We start from the raw sequence: 17635 nt of genomic DNA, 5'->3' as shown, positions 1-17635 counted from the left end.
AAACCTGCAAAAGTCTTGTCCTCATGCCCAGTAAGGCTGCTTTTGCACATACCATTTTCCTCATCAAGCTTTAATAACTGCAATCTTCTATATGTTTAGAAAATACTTTTCACAAGCACCATCCTTTCTGAGCCTGACAAGTAGCCCTATGAGATTAGCAGGGCGAGAACGTATATCTCCGCTTTACAAATAAGAAGAGTGAGGCTCGGCAGAGTGAAAACTAGGGCCCAGGACTCCTGACTTTCTAGAGTGCCACGTGCCATTGAGTTAGGTCCTTTGAGAAAAGAAAAAAAAATTAAAAGGCCACTGGAAGCTGTCTCTGTGGAAGACACCCTGCACAGCCAGACATGCAAGGGGACATTTGCACAGACACAGATAACAATGGCAAATGCAGCCAAATGGGACAACAAAGCACACAAACCCTTTCCCCCAAGGCAAAGTCAGGCACTCTGTGACTGCAACCAAGACACTTTTTCTTACAGTCACAGAGGGCCTGACTCTGAGCTAGAACCTGGGCCTCATGCAAAAGAGTTTGTGTGTCTTTCCTCTCTGAACTTACAGATAAAGATGTCTATAAAATGTGTAACTCTTTTTCAGCTTTGAAATTCCATGAATTTAAAACACACACATTGACTACCTATCAGAGATAAGAAGGGATTCTCAGAATGTTTCTATTTGGGGGATGCGTTTTGTGTTGTTGTTGTTTTTTGGGGTGTGCATAGGTTGCGGGAGCTATGTAGATGACATTGAATCTATTATAAAGAAAGAAAGTAACTGTGAGAAATTCATGCTCAGTGTCCCCAATATTCCCCTGCCCCACAAGAAATCTTTCATTACAGAAAGATTTAGGTCAGTCTTCTGCCTCACCTGACCCCTGTCTCTCTCAGAAAACAATTTCACCTGTTTCAGTTCCCCTCTCCTTGCTGTCCAGCCACTGGGATCACAGCGAATATGGTCTGGAATATCCCTTGGACCTTCCCCAGCATCTAATCTGACACCAGCACCGCCCACCAGCTGTTCTCTTAGATCTTGCCTGATCACTGCTGTAAGATCACTTCCCTGGAGTGTCCCAGAAAGGGTCAAAGCATTGCACAACTCCAGGGGGCACTATTATTAAGTGTGGAATGTGCTCTATTAGCCACTTCCCAGAACCCAGGCATGAAGCAAGCTGGTCCTCTGCCAGACAGCAAGCCTGAATTGGGCATCTCCTTTGGGGTCAAGGAGAAGATGAGAGACTGGTGTAGAACAGGGTACTGGGCCCCACTTTATGAAGGATGTTTATCAGCCCACAGTGGGTCTGTTTAACAGCTCAACGTTGGACACACATCTGACTCTTCCAAGTTTGGGCCAACTTGAGCACCAGCTTGGACTTTGCTTGGGCCATTTTGACTTGGCTAGATCCAAGTGTCAGGCATTGTTCTCCCTCTGCCCTCAGCAGAGTCTGTGAAGTCAGGACATGATCATTCTCTGACAAACATGCAGTACATTTCCCTGGGTCCCAGGAGGCCTGATATTGAAATGTTTTCCTCTCCATAGTTATATTTTCCTTGGTTGAAAGAGTTTTGTTTTGGAAGTTGCTACCCTGTCGAGGTAATGAGTCAGTTTGGGAGGCCGGTGCAGAGGGGAAAATGCACATCATTGGCAGAGGCCAGAAGGATGGGGGTGAGAGAAGATGGGAGATTCCCAGTGGGAAAGAAAGACCACACCCTCTTCCCCCTCCCACCCTTTTAGGAAGAACATGACCCCTCCTTACCAGCTGAGGGCTTCCTCCCTGGGACCAGGAGCCAGGCCCAACTGCTGCCTTAGGACTTGATCCTGGGAGAAATAGGTAAGCAGGAAAGGAGCTAACATTTATGGGTCGTCTTTTGAGTACCATTTAATCGTCTACCTTATACTTCTTGTGAAAAGCAGTAGCATCATCATCCACATTTTACAGACTGAGAAACTGAGGCTCAAAGGAAGGAAAATTGCGTGCCCAGCATCACACAACCAGCCAAGCCTGGAATTCAAGTTTAATATAGGAGTCCAATGCCCATTCTACTACGTGGTCTCTCTGCAGGACTCAGGCCTACACAGAAAAACAGACCCAAGAAACTTGGGAATAAGAAGACCCTGTTGAGGGACAGCTGAAATTATCCGACTCTGGGCAGGGAAAGCACTGATGGCAGAGGGAGAGGAGGAGGTTTATGGACTTAGGCCACCCTTTTTCTTTGCCTCTAATCTCCTCTCCTCAACTTTTCCATCCATACATTTTCTTCACATGGAAAGAAAAGTCACAGAGATACAAAAAACACACATCAACACACAAATACATGCAGATCTCTCACACACAACACAAATACACACATCCCTACAAGCACAGAGGCACACACATCTGGAGGTAAATCTCAGGATTCAAGGGTTGGCCTCATGCCAGCCCTGAGCCCCGAGTAGCCCACTGAGGAGCCCTGGTCTGCCTCACTTTGGGAGGTCAAATCAATGAAAGAGCCCTGGTAGTTGAAAAAAGAGAAAGGGAGAAAGAAAGAACACCAGCACCTCTCATGATGGGAGGTCAGAGCGAATGAAACCAGGAGAAGGGGGTGGGGGGCAGGGTGAGAGCAGGGGGGTGGGGAGCCTGGGGCTGGCAGCTGAATTCCTACCCTGGCCCAGCTCCAAAAGATTAAAATAGAGCTCTTAGAGTGTCCCCTCCACAGACCAGCCTGCCAGGGGCCAGACAATACGTGGGTTTGTGCTCCAGCACAGGCCTCCAGAGAGGTGATGTTTTTACCCGGACGGCTAAAGGCACAGAGGCAGGTCTAAGCAATTCCAAGCCTCCTTCAGCTGGCAGTCCCAGAACAGGCCACGGCACAGAGAGAGCGGCCGGCTACTAGGGCACAGACAGATATGCCCTTTTCTCACCCCGGGGCAGGCCGCTGGACTCCTACTTCTTCATTTTATCTACCCCGAAACACCCAACTGGCAGGGCTCTGTGGGACAAGGTCTTAGCAGATTCGTTATACTCTAATTGCGAAAGAAAAAAAAAAAAAAACTCAGCATGCCTGTAAACAGCCAGCCCTACCCATGAGGGATGGTCAAGGCGTCCCTCGGATTATCTGAAATACTCAGATGAGTACAAACACTTCATTTTCTCTAAGCAATGAACACGGCTTCCCCAGGAGGAAGCCCTGCTGGCCACTTGAGGTTACATCTTGGAATTCTTGAGGGTTTCAGGTGGCTAGGTCGGACTCAAGTCCAACATCTCCGACCAGTATATCAGCTAAGCACACAGGCTCTGGAGTTTGCCAGACGTGGGTTCTACTCCTGACTCTGTCCCTTAATAGCATTTTGAACATGGGCATGTTACTTAACCTTTCTGGGACTTAGGTTCTTTAGCTCTGACAGTGCCTACTTACGGTCTTAAGGGTTAAATGAGCAAAATGCGTAGAAAGTGATCAAACCAATGCCTGCTGTGTCACTGGCAAATGTTAGCCAGAAACAAAGATTATTCCATCCTGCCAGGTCCCTTATAAAGGGAGAGAAAATAAAATTTATTAATCAAATTTTTGACAGTGAGAGTGGATGCTACCTGGACAGAACTCTGGGACGCTGGCTTACCAGGGACTACCTGGGAAAACTGGGACACAGGATCCCCGTCCTTTATAGTCTTTCAAAGAGTTCCTATTTAACACTCCATCAAGGTAATCTCTTCTAAAATGGCCCTAAAGTTTACTCGATAGCATAAAGCCCATTAAAAGCCACAGTCTTTTATAGTATACCATGATATCTATATATAAAATTCTTATTTAACATATAATCATAGTATATGTTATAATATAATATGGTAAATCATATGATGAACAGAGGACTTAAAATTGAGAAAATTCTGTCATTTTAATTTTTTTCTGTTAATTGGAAAAAATAGCTGTTATTCCATTTTAATGGAAAAGTTCCTTCTTTCATCTCACAGAACATTAATATTCTACAAAAGCAAAATTAAAGAATCAAGAATACCCCTAGGGAAGTGAGGGATGGAGGGCAACTCTCATGATCACGACATATTTTCTTTGAACAATTCTAATTATTCACATATGAAGATCAAGACATAAGATGACCAACTGTCCAGTGAGCCTAGCATTGAGGACGTTGGACTTTCAGTTTTAAAACCAGAACAGTACTGGCCACACCAATGAACTGGTTGCCTCAGTGAAAGAAGAAAACACCTGAAAAGTATACAACGATTCCTTAGCACAAAACTGCAGCAAACAGCCTCAATCTATCAGTAATCATCTTTAGACCCATTACCAAAACCAGACAGCTCTCCAAAAGAAAGTAATCCTGGTCAGCCAGGTGATTTAAGAACTTTCAAATGCGGAAAATGTTTGAACAGCCTTTTGTGTGTGGCTGTTTTGAAATACACTCTTACTCTTTAGCCTCTGGTTCCTTCCACTCAACCTGGCCATCCCCTCTGTGGTCCCTGGATGCCACTGGAATTTGCCTTCCTGGGTCTCTGGAAGACCCCTTCAACATAAGGTCTTGGTGACTTCTTTCTAACTTTATGTTTTTGTTTGTTTGTTTGCTTCCTGGCTGCCTTGTTTGAAAAGAACAGCACCTTCCTCTGGAGTGTTTTGCTAGCATTAAATAAATTTAAAACACATGGGAAAGGCTATATGGTTTACAAAGTAATCTTGCTCTTAATTCTCACAATGTATAAGGTGGGCAGTATGATTGTGCCCATTTTTTTAATGAAGATACCAACTCTAAGAGAATATAGCCAGTTTTTTCTGTAGAAAAAAAAAAACGGAAAATTCAGATGCAGTTCTGACTTTAAATCCTATACCATGCCTCAATATTAAAATCCATCAACATGGAGTGATATTTAATATGGTTAGTCCTTGCATTTCAGCTGAGTCATTTAAAACACACACAAACACATATGTATACATACACTCATCAACACATACAGACCAATCTCAAACCTGGGTCCAAATAAACTCACCCACCTCACTCCTCCACCTAAACAGTGAACAGATGCATTTTCCTGGATTTTACTTCAGCCAAATAGTCACTTTGAAAAATAAAGTACTGCGTAACAAAACAGAATAATGACTTAGCAAATTAAAAGAGAAGGGCGAGAAGACAGTAGCTAGTCAATCATACCATTGACTAGCATAAAAGAATGTAAAACTTGCTACCAGGTAAAATCAATACATTGGGAAATGTATCCAATAGAGAGAAAATCAGTAGTAGATACAGATATTTGTACAACATGCTTATTGCAAAGTTGCTGGTTGTGACACAACTAACTGGAGACAACCTGAGTGCCCACAAATAGCAAAAGAATTAGACAAATTCTGCTATATCTTTAGTATTGTTATGCAGAATGACTAAAGGCCATTTACATTGACATAGAAAGATCTCTATGATGGATTGGGAGGAAGAAGCTAAGGAAGGAAGGTGGGAGAATAAAATGTATTTTTGTAATCCAGCCTGCTATAAGCAATTGTTTTAAGTTATATTATATGCATATGTATGTTATATGTACATATATATGTATATATGTGTGTGTATATATATATAAACATACATAGAAATAAATATGAAAAGAAACATACGTTGTTAACTTCAGAGTCTGGGCTAGGAAAAGGAAGGGAGAATTTATTAACATTTTTACACAATCCTGAATTATTTGACTTTTTATTTTTAAAAGCATATATTATTTCTGTAATTTAAAACAATAATAAAGTAAGTCAAAAAGAAAATAAACTAAGCCCAGAATTTTGCCATGTCTAATTTGAGCAAAGAAAACTCAGATTCCTCCCCTTACATCTTTGGGTTCATCCAAATGAACTCTCTTAATTGGCCCCAGACACTGACATCTGTGTGGGACTCATCCCCTCTTTATTCTCTGTATTGTTTTTAAAATGGCCACCTCCGCTGGATGTTAAGATTTTGATTGTGAACCATCCTCCCGCTCCCACTTCTCCCTCCACCCACTCACCCCCAAAAAGACTTTGGTTCCTGCTAAAAAGGCCAAGAATAAATCCTCTCCACCCCAATTATTCTACCAATACATCATCCTCCCTACTCCTTTCTCCCTAACCTCCAGATGTTGGACTCTGGAAATGGATAACTGTGGGAGGCAGTGGAATCTCCCTCTCTAAAGGCCTTTACTGAGGGAGCGAGTCACATCTGTTGAGGATGGCTTGGATTTAAGTGCAGTTAGAACAAGTTAGTTATGGGTGGTTTGTCATTTTTGGAGTGCTGATTGCATACAGAGCCCAGTGAGAGAGAGGGGCAGGAAATCAGGAGCCCTGGTGGCAGAGCAGACCTGCACAGAAGAAACAAATTGGTTGCCTGACGAAGCAATATTTGATCAATGACTTGTATAGACAACTCCTAGATTACACTTTTAGACCATATAAATCTAAGAAACATAGCTTATGCTAGATGATAGACTATTATTCAAAACGGTCTTGACCAGCAGATGTCATTTAATAGAGATTAAAGACAATTTCCGTATTTGGTTAAAGTAATCAAAGAACAAGATGAGAGAATCTTAGCTGGGCAAAGGATTGGGGAAAAAAATTAATTCAAGTGTTTTAGTTAACAAGCTCGAATTAAGCACAGTATAAAAAGCTGCTTTTTTTAAAAGTCCACTAGTGCAATCTCTAGATATTTTAACAGAAGTAGATCCATTCATATAGTCATTCTTTTGTTCATTCTTTCAATAGCAAACATTAGTTGAATACCTACTACATGCCAGGCACTGTGTTTAGAATGTGTTAATGAGCTCTAGGAATTACATAGTACTCTTAATTCATAGTCTGAGTTTTATGTTCAATCCAGGATACCATGTTTTAGCTTCATTGTCACACTATACAAGGATAATACAGAGATATATACCAAGTCATGCACAGAATAGTCAAAGAAATTGAAGCTGTCTAGCCAGAGGTGTTGAGGTATGATAACTGCAGTGAAATACCTGGAGGATTATTGTGACAATCGTTAAATAGATTTATTTTATGTAGCATCATTTAGGAGAATTGACTATGATAGTTTAAAAACACGTTTAGAAATTCTTTGATACCCTTCAAAAGATGGAGCCTAATTTCCCTTCCCTTGAGTGTGGGTTAGACTTAGTGACACACTTCTATTGACTAAAATGTGGCAGAAGTGATTATGTGTGACTTCCAAGACTAGATCATAGAAGAGCATCGTGGATTCCTCTGTGCTCTTTCTCTTGGATCACTTTCTCTGGGGGAAGCTGGCTGCCATGTCCTAAGGATACTCAAGCAGCCCTATGGAGAGGCTCAGCTGGTAAGGAACTGAGGTCTCCTGCCAACAGCCATATGAGCAAACCATTCTGGAAGCAATTGTCCAACTTCCAGTCAAGCCTCATTCGACTACAGTCCTATCCAACATGTTGACTTCAACTTCATGAGCTATTCTTAGCTAAAACTGACCAGCTAAGCTGCTCCTGAATTCCTGAACCACAGAAACTGTGTAAGATAATAAATGTTTGTTGTTTTTAAGCTGCTAAATTTGTAGGGTAATTTGTTATTCGGCAATAGATAAGTAATACGATGACCAAAAGATTCATCTGGGAAGGAAACCAATTTAACCTTAATAGAAAAAATAATTGCAAATGATAACTTTTGTCTAAGAGTGAAATGGTACCACTCACAACTGAAGCAGTGAGATCCCTGTGTTCAACCAGAAGCAGGACCACCAATTCTCAGGATACTGTAAAGGTGATATCTACACTGAGTGCATGAGTATGAGCTTAGAACCCAAATTCTTTATTTTTCATCTCATTCTTCATATTGCAACCAGCCACCATTGATTTCCTAACCTTCAATCTTCTCTCTGGTTAAGAAAGTAAGGTCACCTTCATAGCAACGCAAAGCAACCCTGGCATGATTTTCCTCTGGATCTTATTTGGGGCCAGACTGGCTTGCTCCCACCATGGAGAAGCCATTGCTTTGTTTTTGCAATGGCACCTCCGCCATGATTTAGAGACCTACCAAGCGGAAATTGGATTTAAGACCTTGTTGGCCCTGGGTTACACCAAGAGCACAGTAATCTCTTCAAAGCCCAGGCTGTAGCAGTCAGCATTGCCCCTGCTGCTATTGATAATTTGTACCATATTGACTGGGTTACTTAGCATTTGTAAACAGGATCCCATGGTGGCTGGACGTGAAATACATGGAAATAACTCTTCATCAACCTGGAGTCTGGTGCCCACCCTCCACCCACCCTTTGGCCACTGGAATTCTGGGCAGCCCAGGCTGTCCTTACCACCCACATACCCAGCTCATTGCCCTGCTAAAGGTAAAGACCTCAACTTCATCATGCATGCAGCTCCTGGGGGGAGGGAGGGATGGAGGGAACTGATGGAGACTGGGGAATCCCAAAGAGTAAACCTAAGGCAGGTGAAACATGCCCAGGACCTGAAGGATGCAATTAAGCCCAATTCACCGGGATCCAGAGTTTTTCTACCAAATTCCTGAGGAAACCAAATTGCATAATGTGTGACTTATTCAGAAACACACATCTCCGTGTTGTTGGCCAAGGCAGAGGCAATGTGGTGGGGGTCTTAGGCAAGGGGTGCAGGTGCACAGAAATGAAAACAACAGACTAAAACAACAAGCTCCCTGGCCTATAAAGAACAGTCCCATGTTTTGCTGGATTCCTCAGTCAAAGCAAGCATGCATATATATGTGGGTTTTTGTGTGCATGTGCAGCTGGGGCTGGGGGTGGGGAGTGGGGGGCCTTCCAGGGAGGGAGCAAGAACATGTCTACACATTTTAAATGGCAATTGCAAAGGAAACCATCAGAGGTGCTCTCACGTACATTGGGCACTACTTACTTTTTGCCAGCTCCTATAACTTCTGAATCTCCCCCTTCTCATTTCATAAACATTTTGTGTATATTTTTAAGTGGGAATAATTTTGCTCATTTGGGAAGACTGTGTCTTTATGGAGTCGAATCAGGCTAACTTGTGCCTTCCATGTTTCTTCAGTGGTGGGAAACAGGAGCAGTGACAAATGCTAAAATGTGGGATGGGGACAGAATGGTTTGAGATGAGAGAATTTGCAGAAAGCCAGGAGGAAGATGATTCTGTAAAAAATAAAATTTTGTCATTGTCCTGCTTTGGGTCTTTTCCACACCTTTCCAGTGGAAAGCCTGTTTAACCTGCTTAAAAATATTTCAGCAATTGGAAGTTATGAGTAAGGGTTGTGTTGCTTTTCTGTTCGGCCTCCACTCCTACAAAACTGAACAATTCAATCTCTCTTTCCCCAGCTTACCTGTGGCATGTGGGGCCTGCTTGACTTGAATAAATGGCTGTTTATGGATGATAGCATCTGGTATGCCCCTGATTAGGTCACTGTGTTATGTTAAGTATTTCTACCTCCTGGTGGAGAGACCAAAGCTAACAGTTCTCAAGACCACCACTCCCAACACAGATAGCACAGCACCCGAGATGGGATCTACCCCTTAAAAAAGCCAGTTAGGCTTTCTGTCAACTTGCAGCACTCCTCTGGGACCATAGGATGAGAGCAAAAGATAACAGCTTCAACCTAATAATGACAATATTCATACTCTGATGAAGAACCTATCTATACAGGACTCTGAACACCTCCTCTGGTTTCATTGTCACCACCACCCTGGCAAAGTTGCTATTGCTGCTTTGATCCCCATTCTACAGATGCATGGCCTGAGGCTTGAAGAAATTAAGCAACTTGCCCAAGGCCTTACCTGAAGTAAGTAGAAGGCACGGAATTTGAGCTCAGGTCTTTCTGGCTCCCAAGTTTAGAACTTTTCCACCGTAGGTTCTGGGAAAAAGCAGCCTGGAGTAGTGAAAAGAGTCATAAATGCTGTGCAACCCAGTTATTCAACCTCACCTTGCCTCAGTTTCCTTGGCCATAATAGGTTAGAATTGCTCCCATTACCCTAAATAGGACTGCTGTGGGCCAGCTAAAATCTTAGCTATGACTTGAAAATTTACTGAGTACCTCGTGGACAGTTTGTTGACTGAAAGAATACCAATAAATGAATCAATAGGTAGGTAAACTAACATTTCTTCTTAGTGGAAGTTCCCAAAGGAACCCCTATAACTGTTACTCAGGAGAGTAACTCTAAAGACTCCCACTGCTAGCTCCTGAGTTCCTGAACAGCAATGGAAGATTTGGATCTTTAAGATCAGAGTTTCCTGCATGAAGCAAAGAGCTATGTTTTCCTGAACTGTAGGCCAATGAAACTCCAAAAAGACATGTTTTTCCAATGTTCTCTCAGTAGCTATCCTAGGATGTAGAGGAACATGTGAAAAAAAACCAAATGGATTTGTTTTTTAATAAGGTCTGAAAGGCATACCAAATATTTCGGTTCTCCAAGGTGTCTGCTTCCCTCCAGCTGTCCAGGGTTTTCAGCTGGGTCTCAGAAACGAAGTTCAGGACACCCAGACAAGTAATTCTAACCAGCAGTGCCAGGAAAATATTAATGTTTAAAAAAATAAAGCAGAGATTTGTTTATTTTTTAAACATATACATATCTTCCTATAACGTCCCTCACACCCAAGAGCCCTGGACAATTCTGCTTTCACCTGAGCAGGATTAACAAGTTCAGAGCCAAATATATTCGTGTCTCACTAACCGAACCTTATAAGCGTCACCCCCAACCTCTTTTTTCCTCTTGACGATGATTTTCAAGCGTTCACTCCCCTGTGGGATAAATTGGTTCTATTCCGAAGAGGTGGGGGCGTTCGGCTGGGATGACGCCGTTGTGGTGAGCAAAGCCTCCAGAACTATTGGGCCTGAAACTCTCTCCAACCCTGGCCTTTAAACAGCCAGTTCCCCAGATGTGGCAGCCAAGGCCTGCTGCCTCCTGCCTTGAGAAACAGCCCAGGGGTCGCCGAAGGAGACCCCAGAGAGCCATAGGGTTAACCAACCAACCATAAACATTACCTCCTCTGTTGATCTTCAAAAGTTTGGGGAAAGAAAACAAACCACATAAATCTTTATCAGGGCTCCTTACAACTGCCCTGGGAGGTGGCTCCAAGAAGAACTTGGTCGTGACTCTGTATGGAGGATAAAAAATGATTTCAATGAACAACTCCAGTGCCAGAAATAGATTGCTTTTATTTCTATTTTATTTTTTGCCTCTCCACCCACCCCCCGCCATTAAAAATGACTTCTTTTTGTTATTTGCCACCCAGAAACTCCATGGCGAGGATCCCTAGTCTTCTACTGGCTTCATGGTTTCCACTGTAGATAATTCCTGGACAATGCCAAAGAAAGAGGAAACGTCAGCTCAAGGGCTATAGTGTTTAGAAGCCAAGGGAGGAGGTGCCATGTCCATGTTAGAGGTTAACCAGATAACTAACACATCTTCTATGAATGGGATCATGGAGTAGAGTAGATTAGGTGTGGGGCGGCCACCCCCTCCTGAAAATCTTTCAGTAATACACCTTTCCATCCAGGACAAACTCTCCAAACCCTTCCTAAACTTCCACGCAGACATACAAGGTGGTGTGGCCTGCACCCAAGAGCACAGAATCTAAACCTGCCTTCTGACCCTGACTTTCTAGGGGAAGTTGGGCAAGTCACTCACCTTCCGCAGGCCCCATGCACTCATCATAATAACAGTAGGTAACATTTATGAGCCATCTAGTAACTCCAGCTTAACATGTTAAATACCTTGTGTACGTTTTAAACCATAACTCTCCGAGGTTTTACAAATCCCATTTTACAGATGAGGAAACTAAGACTTACAGAGGTGAAGTAATTCATCCGAAGTGACATGAAAACAGGGATAATAGCACTTACCTCATAGAGTGGTGAGGAGTGAATGAGATAATGTCTGTAACGTGCTTAGCATGATTCCTGGCACCTTGTGAGCTCTCATTCAGAGAGTTCTCCCGCCTCTGGAAATCGTCCCTGAACCCTGACCCTCAGCCTGCCCCACCCTCCCAATCTCTCTAGTGGGTCTCTGCTCCCAGGCCCTCATCAGTCACCCCACCTCAGGAGCCCATCGGGGCAGCGATGGGTCTCATTTCTGTAGTGTCAGCCAGTGTCTGCCACACAGTAGGGGCAGAGTAAGTGAGTGTTAAACAATGAATGAAATGTTGTAAGCAAATACCTAATTCGTAGACAGCTAATGCAAAAAAAAAAAAAAGCAAAAATAAATACTAATAATGAAATGACTTGTTCTAAGGATGGCTAAAGATCCAAAATTTCCTGGAGGAGCCTGTATGCTAGTGGAAAAATGTACAAAAGGGAACGAGGAACGAAGTCATGCTCTTTTTTTAAATACCAGCTTTCACTGCAGTTTAAGGGCTACATAGACTTCCCCAGAATGCCCATGAATCATCGGAAGAGAACCCAAGAGTCCTGGGTCCCAGCCATTCTGACTAACTTCAGCAAACATCCTCCAAGCCCATGGAAGGCAGACTGGTATGGAAACCACACCCATATCCACCTGTGCGCGCGCACACACACACACACACACACACACCTGCACACGCACATACCTGCACACATACACATGCACTTAACCAACACCAACAAATCAATCTCTCAGCATTGACTGAGCACTTAGCTGGTGCCGTGCCCCTTACAAAATTCAGAAATAAGATATAAAAGATTCTAAAGACCCCAGGACACTGACTGTACGGAATGAACAGTCTAGCTGTAGAATTGGGGCTGGGAAAATGAGCAAGTTTATTGCCACACTAATAATACTAGCTGTCATCTTCTGGATATGTGCCAGGGATACACAGAATCCCCAAGGAGAATGCGTCATTTGAAAAAGTATGTTCATTCATTCAACAAGTGTTTATTGTGCTTCTACCCTGTGCCAGGTGTTGTTCTAAGTGAAGAGGATAAAACAGTCAACAAGCTGGACAAAGGCCCTGCCTTCGTGGAGGTTACCTTCTAGTCCTAGAAATTTTAAAACCCAATGTCACAAATTTGTTTGGAAATGGCAGTGAAATGTAAAACAAACTACAGAAAACTAAGTTTCACACAAAGCTTCTCAGTTACTGGGGATGCACAGATGATGGCGATTCTTTAGAAGGAAGGAGAACAGGTGCCTTTGGCAGAATCTCTGGGAGGTAGGATTGGGGAGGCTTGTGTGTTTCTCAAAAGGCAGAAGGAATTAAAAGAGGCCTCCTAAAAGTTAGGGCACTTACCTGATGTCCCCCAACTTGTAGCCTAGGGATATTTCCTCCAGTAAAATTCCCTTTCCCTCCATATCCTGAACCACATTGGCAAGATATGGTGGGAGAAAGCCCATTGGCCTGGAAGCCAGACAGAGTGCATGTAAGCCCAAATAATTCACAAACTCCTATAAAATTGTAGGGTAACACCACTCACCTCCCCATTATGTAAACAAGAAGCCTGAGTATAAAGCTGCTACTTAGCGATTCTTCTTCTCCCCTTCCCCTTCCCCTTCCCCTTCCTCCTCCTCCTCCTCCTCCTCCTCCTCCTCCTTCTTCTTCTTCTTGTTCTCCTTGCCCGTGGCTTCAGACTCACCCCACATATCATCTCATTTAATCCTCTCGGCACCCTCAACTTACGGCTTTAGACAGATAAGGGCAGCACTGTTTACTGCGTTACGCACTGCCCACATATCATCTCATTTAATCCTCTCAGCACCCTCAAAGGGATGTATGGCTTGTGGTTTGCTCAAGGTCCCATAACTGGAAAATGGCTGAGTTGAGGACACCCAGACAAGTAATTCTAACTAGCAGTGCCAGGAAAATATTAATGTTTTAAAAAATAAACCGGAGATTTGTTTATTTTTTAAATATACACATACCTTCCTGTAACGTCCCTCACACCCAAGAGCCCTGGACAAGGGCTTCATGCACTTAACCACCGGGCTATACTGGCTCCCCAGGATCCTGAAAGCATTGCCTTCCTCAAGGCACTGTCCTAGCTCAAGAACCTCTCTGCCAGCCCAGGTGACCACCAGCTGCACCAAGTTCACATGCTCACTGTAGTTGACCAGATCTCCCTGTTAGCTCCTGCCATGCCATTCTCTTTTCTATATCTATCCTTTTCCCATGTGCCTTCCCCCACCATAAGCACCTTTTTTTCAGTCATCTATCTACCTAAATGTTAAAGGTCCATCTCTTCCCCATACCTTTCTGCAGCTTCTCTGTCCCTCATGGATCTAAATCTTCTCTGAAATGTCTAATTCACACCTGGAGTCAGCATTGCCTTGTTTAGCACCTACCTGTTCTCAACTCAACAAGCATTTCTTTACTGAGCCCCTGCTCTATGCCAGGTGCAGTACTCAGACCTGTAGAGAACACTAAAATGGAAAGATCCTCAAGGATTCTGCAATCTCTAAGGGGACGACAAGACATGCATGCAAATGACTATACTTCACCCAAGACAACACAGTGTCAGGTCTATGAGAAAGATCCATGCAGTTTTAGAGATGTTTGCTTAGTGTCCTTGGCTAGGTGTGTGCAGGTGTGCACATATAGTGTGTGCAGGTGTGCACATATAGTGTGTGCAAACTCACTTGCATCTCCCACCAAATGAGGCAGTATAACAAGTGGGTGGGGCCGGGCGCGGTGGCTCACGCCTGTAATCCCAGCACTTTGGGAGGCCGAGGCGGGCGGATCACAAGGTCAGGAGATCGAGACCACGGTGAAACCCCGTCTCTACTAAAAATTACAAAAAATTAGCCGGGCGCGGTTGTGGGCGCCTGTAGTCCCAGCTACTCAGGAGGCTGAGGCAGGAGAATGGCGTGAACCCGGGAGGCGGAGCTTGCAGTGAGCGGAGATCGCGCCACTGCACTCCAGCCTGGGCGACAGAGCGAGACTCCGTCTCAAAAAAAAAAAAAAAACAAGTGGGTGAAGAGAATGGGTTCTAGAACCAGAATGCTGGGGCTCAAATCATCAACTGTGTGACTTTGGGTAAATTACTGAATTTTGCCTCAGTTTCCTCATTTGTGAAAATGAAGATAAAAACAGCACATCTCTCACAAGTTGGTTGTGAAGAGTAAATGAGTTTACACATGTGAAGTCACCATCTAGTTCAATGCCTGGTACATGAAAAGTACTCAATAAATGTCTGCTTTTACCAATATTAACATTATTATTATCCAGGCAAAAGGAAGTTCCTCTGCTCCACCATTTTTGTTTGTTTGATATTTCGTGCAAAGTCATAAAAACATGCCATTTTTAGACTGTATCATTGGACCTTTTCTGCAGTCCTAACAGAATTCTCTCGCTGCTAGCTGAAGGGGGCAGGGGGATTTCACTGATTTTATTATATGGTAGTTGTTGTTTTCCTGCCTTCCAACATTTTAACAGATTGCTCTTGTTTTCCCTGTCTTTGGAGGGAAAATGGGGAACACAGTTTTCCAAATGAAATCAATGCATAAAGCAAAGAGTTCGGCTCCTCCTTCCTGCGGACATAGGCCTGCCAGCTGCTATGCGTCCCTCCTTCATGCAGGCAGCCCCTCCAGTTTATGCTTCCCAGTGGGACAGTAATTTTCAGTACAGGCCAAAAGGCTTTGTTTAAATGTGATGCTTACGTGGTAATAGAGCGTATTGCAGGGGTCGTTTTTTCTGAGGGTCAATGTTGAATTTACTCTCAAAATAAACAACTCTATCTTTTTCTATCATCTCAAAGTTGTGGGTGGGACTGAAAAAGGTGGAAGAGACTAGAGCATGAAGAAGATGGAAGGAAAAGAAAAAGACAGGGAAGGGTCCAAGGAAGTTTAGAGAAGAAGGAGAAGGATAGAAACCAGTGTCCTCCACAGATGAAGCAAATCTTCCTCCTATCTTCCTGAATGATTTCATAAATAACAACAGCAGATATTTACTGCAAGTCTGCTGTGTGCCCAACAGTATGCTAAATGTGTTACTGACATGGTCTCATTTAATTAATTAGGGTTTTTTTAAGAGATAAAATCTCGCTATGTTGCCCAGGCTACACTTGAACTCCTGGGCTCAAACCATTCTCCCACCTCAGCCTCCCAAGTAGCCAGGACTACAGGCTCACACCACCACACCCAGCTTTATTTATTTTCATCTGAATCCCCCTGCAGTGCATGTGATTAAGACCATTTTGCAGATGAGGACACTGAGGATCAGAGAGGTGATATAACCTGCCCTAAATTGCATAGCTGGCAAGTTTGTCTAGATGAGATGAGAATCCAAGTCTCTCTGGCTCTGCTGAATGTGTGCTGTCTACTGTTCCATGGGGCAGCATTTGAGGACTGTTCAGTAATGGAGCTGATGAGGGGGAAATCATGGGATCATGTGTTCTAAACTAAGAATGGATATAGAGCTGGACACATGTTGTAACAAAGCCATGTAACATTTGATATTGAGTCTGCCTAGAATATGTAAAATAAATGGTTGCCCTACAGGAGGGTAAGGCTGAGGTGGAAAGCAACAGGACAAGCTAAGGGATGAATGGAACTTGGGAATGCATTTCCAAGTGGAGAATAAGAGGAGAGATTGGGTGCTGGGGAGAGACAGGAGCTAATGGTTACCCTCTTAACAGTGAGTCTAGAACTCAAGAAATGCTACACCGAGAGGACAAAGGAAGCCTTGAATCTTGCTGTATGTCAGGCAAAGGAAAAAGTATGTCACAGAAGCCTTGTAGTTGTAGATTGTCACAGTCACCACCCAGGTGTCTCCAAGCAATACTGTGGGACTCTTAGCACAGAGGAGTCTGTGGATTTTCCAGCACTCATTGAAGAAATTGTTTCAAGGGCTTATGTTTTCTTTCCAGAAACCTAGCTTAAAACCAGTTCTCTGCCAGACGTGCTCTCCAGGAATTCTTGACTGTGAATATCCTTCTTACCCAGTTAATTTATGGTATAAGCACCCCCATCTTGAAACAGATTGAATTAGGCAAAATTAGAAGTCTGGATCATCTCTTGAGCCTATCTCCAGAGACAAGAAGAATGATGAAGACATGGAGATTCCAGATACAATTGGACAATATGAACACAATTCTTCCTCAACTGGAATTTTGGAAGGACTTAAAAACTAGTCCTAGGTCAGGTGCAGTGGCTCATGCCTGTAATCCCAGCATTTTAGGAGGCTGAAATGGGAGTATTCCTTGAGCCCAGGAGTTCAAGACCAGCCTGGCCAACGTAGTGAGATTCATTCCTATAAAAAATTTAAAAAGCTTAGCCAGGTGCGTGATGCATAATTGTAGTTCCAACTACTCAAGAGGCTGAAGTGGGAGGATAACTTGAGCCCAGGAGGTCAAGGCTGCAATCAGCTGTGATCCTTGCACTCCAGCCTGGGCGACAGGGTGAGACCCTGTCAAAACAAATGAAAAAAAAAACAGTCCTTTGTCACTTCAAGCAATTGATGTGCTTGGGGCTTGTTGATGTATTATTCATGTTCTTTCTCATCCCATGGAAGTAATGAAATAAGAAATAAATATCAATTCACAAGAATAATGGCTGATGATTTGGTATATGGGATGCACAGACCAAAGACTCAAAAGTCAACTCTTATTAAAGCACCATAATCCATATTAATATGACAGACCAGAATAACTCTGAGCAAGCCATTATGGTCCATTATGAAAATAACATTCATTTGCAAAATGAGGAACATACCAAAATGAAAGTTGTTCCAGTTCTTTCAGCTAAATTACACATTAAGCATGCA

This window comes from Macaca fascicularis, chromosome 16 (genome assembly GCF_037993035.2).
Source record: "Macaca fascicularis isolate 582-1 chromosome 16, T2T-MFA8v1.1".
Lineage (NCBI taxonomy): Eukaryota > Metazoa > Chordata > Mammalia > Primates > Cercopithecidae > Macaca > Macaca fascicularis.
This window is presented reverse-complemented; position numbering follows the sequence as displayed.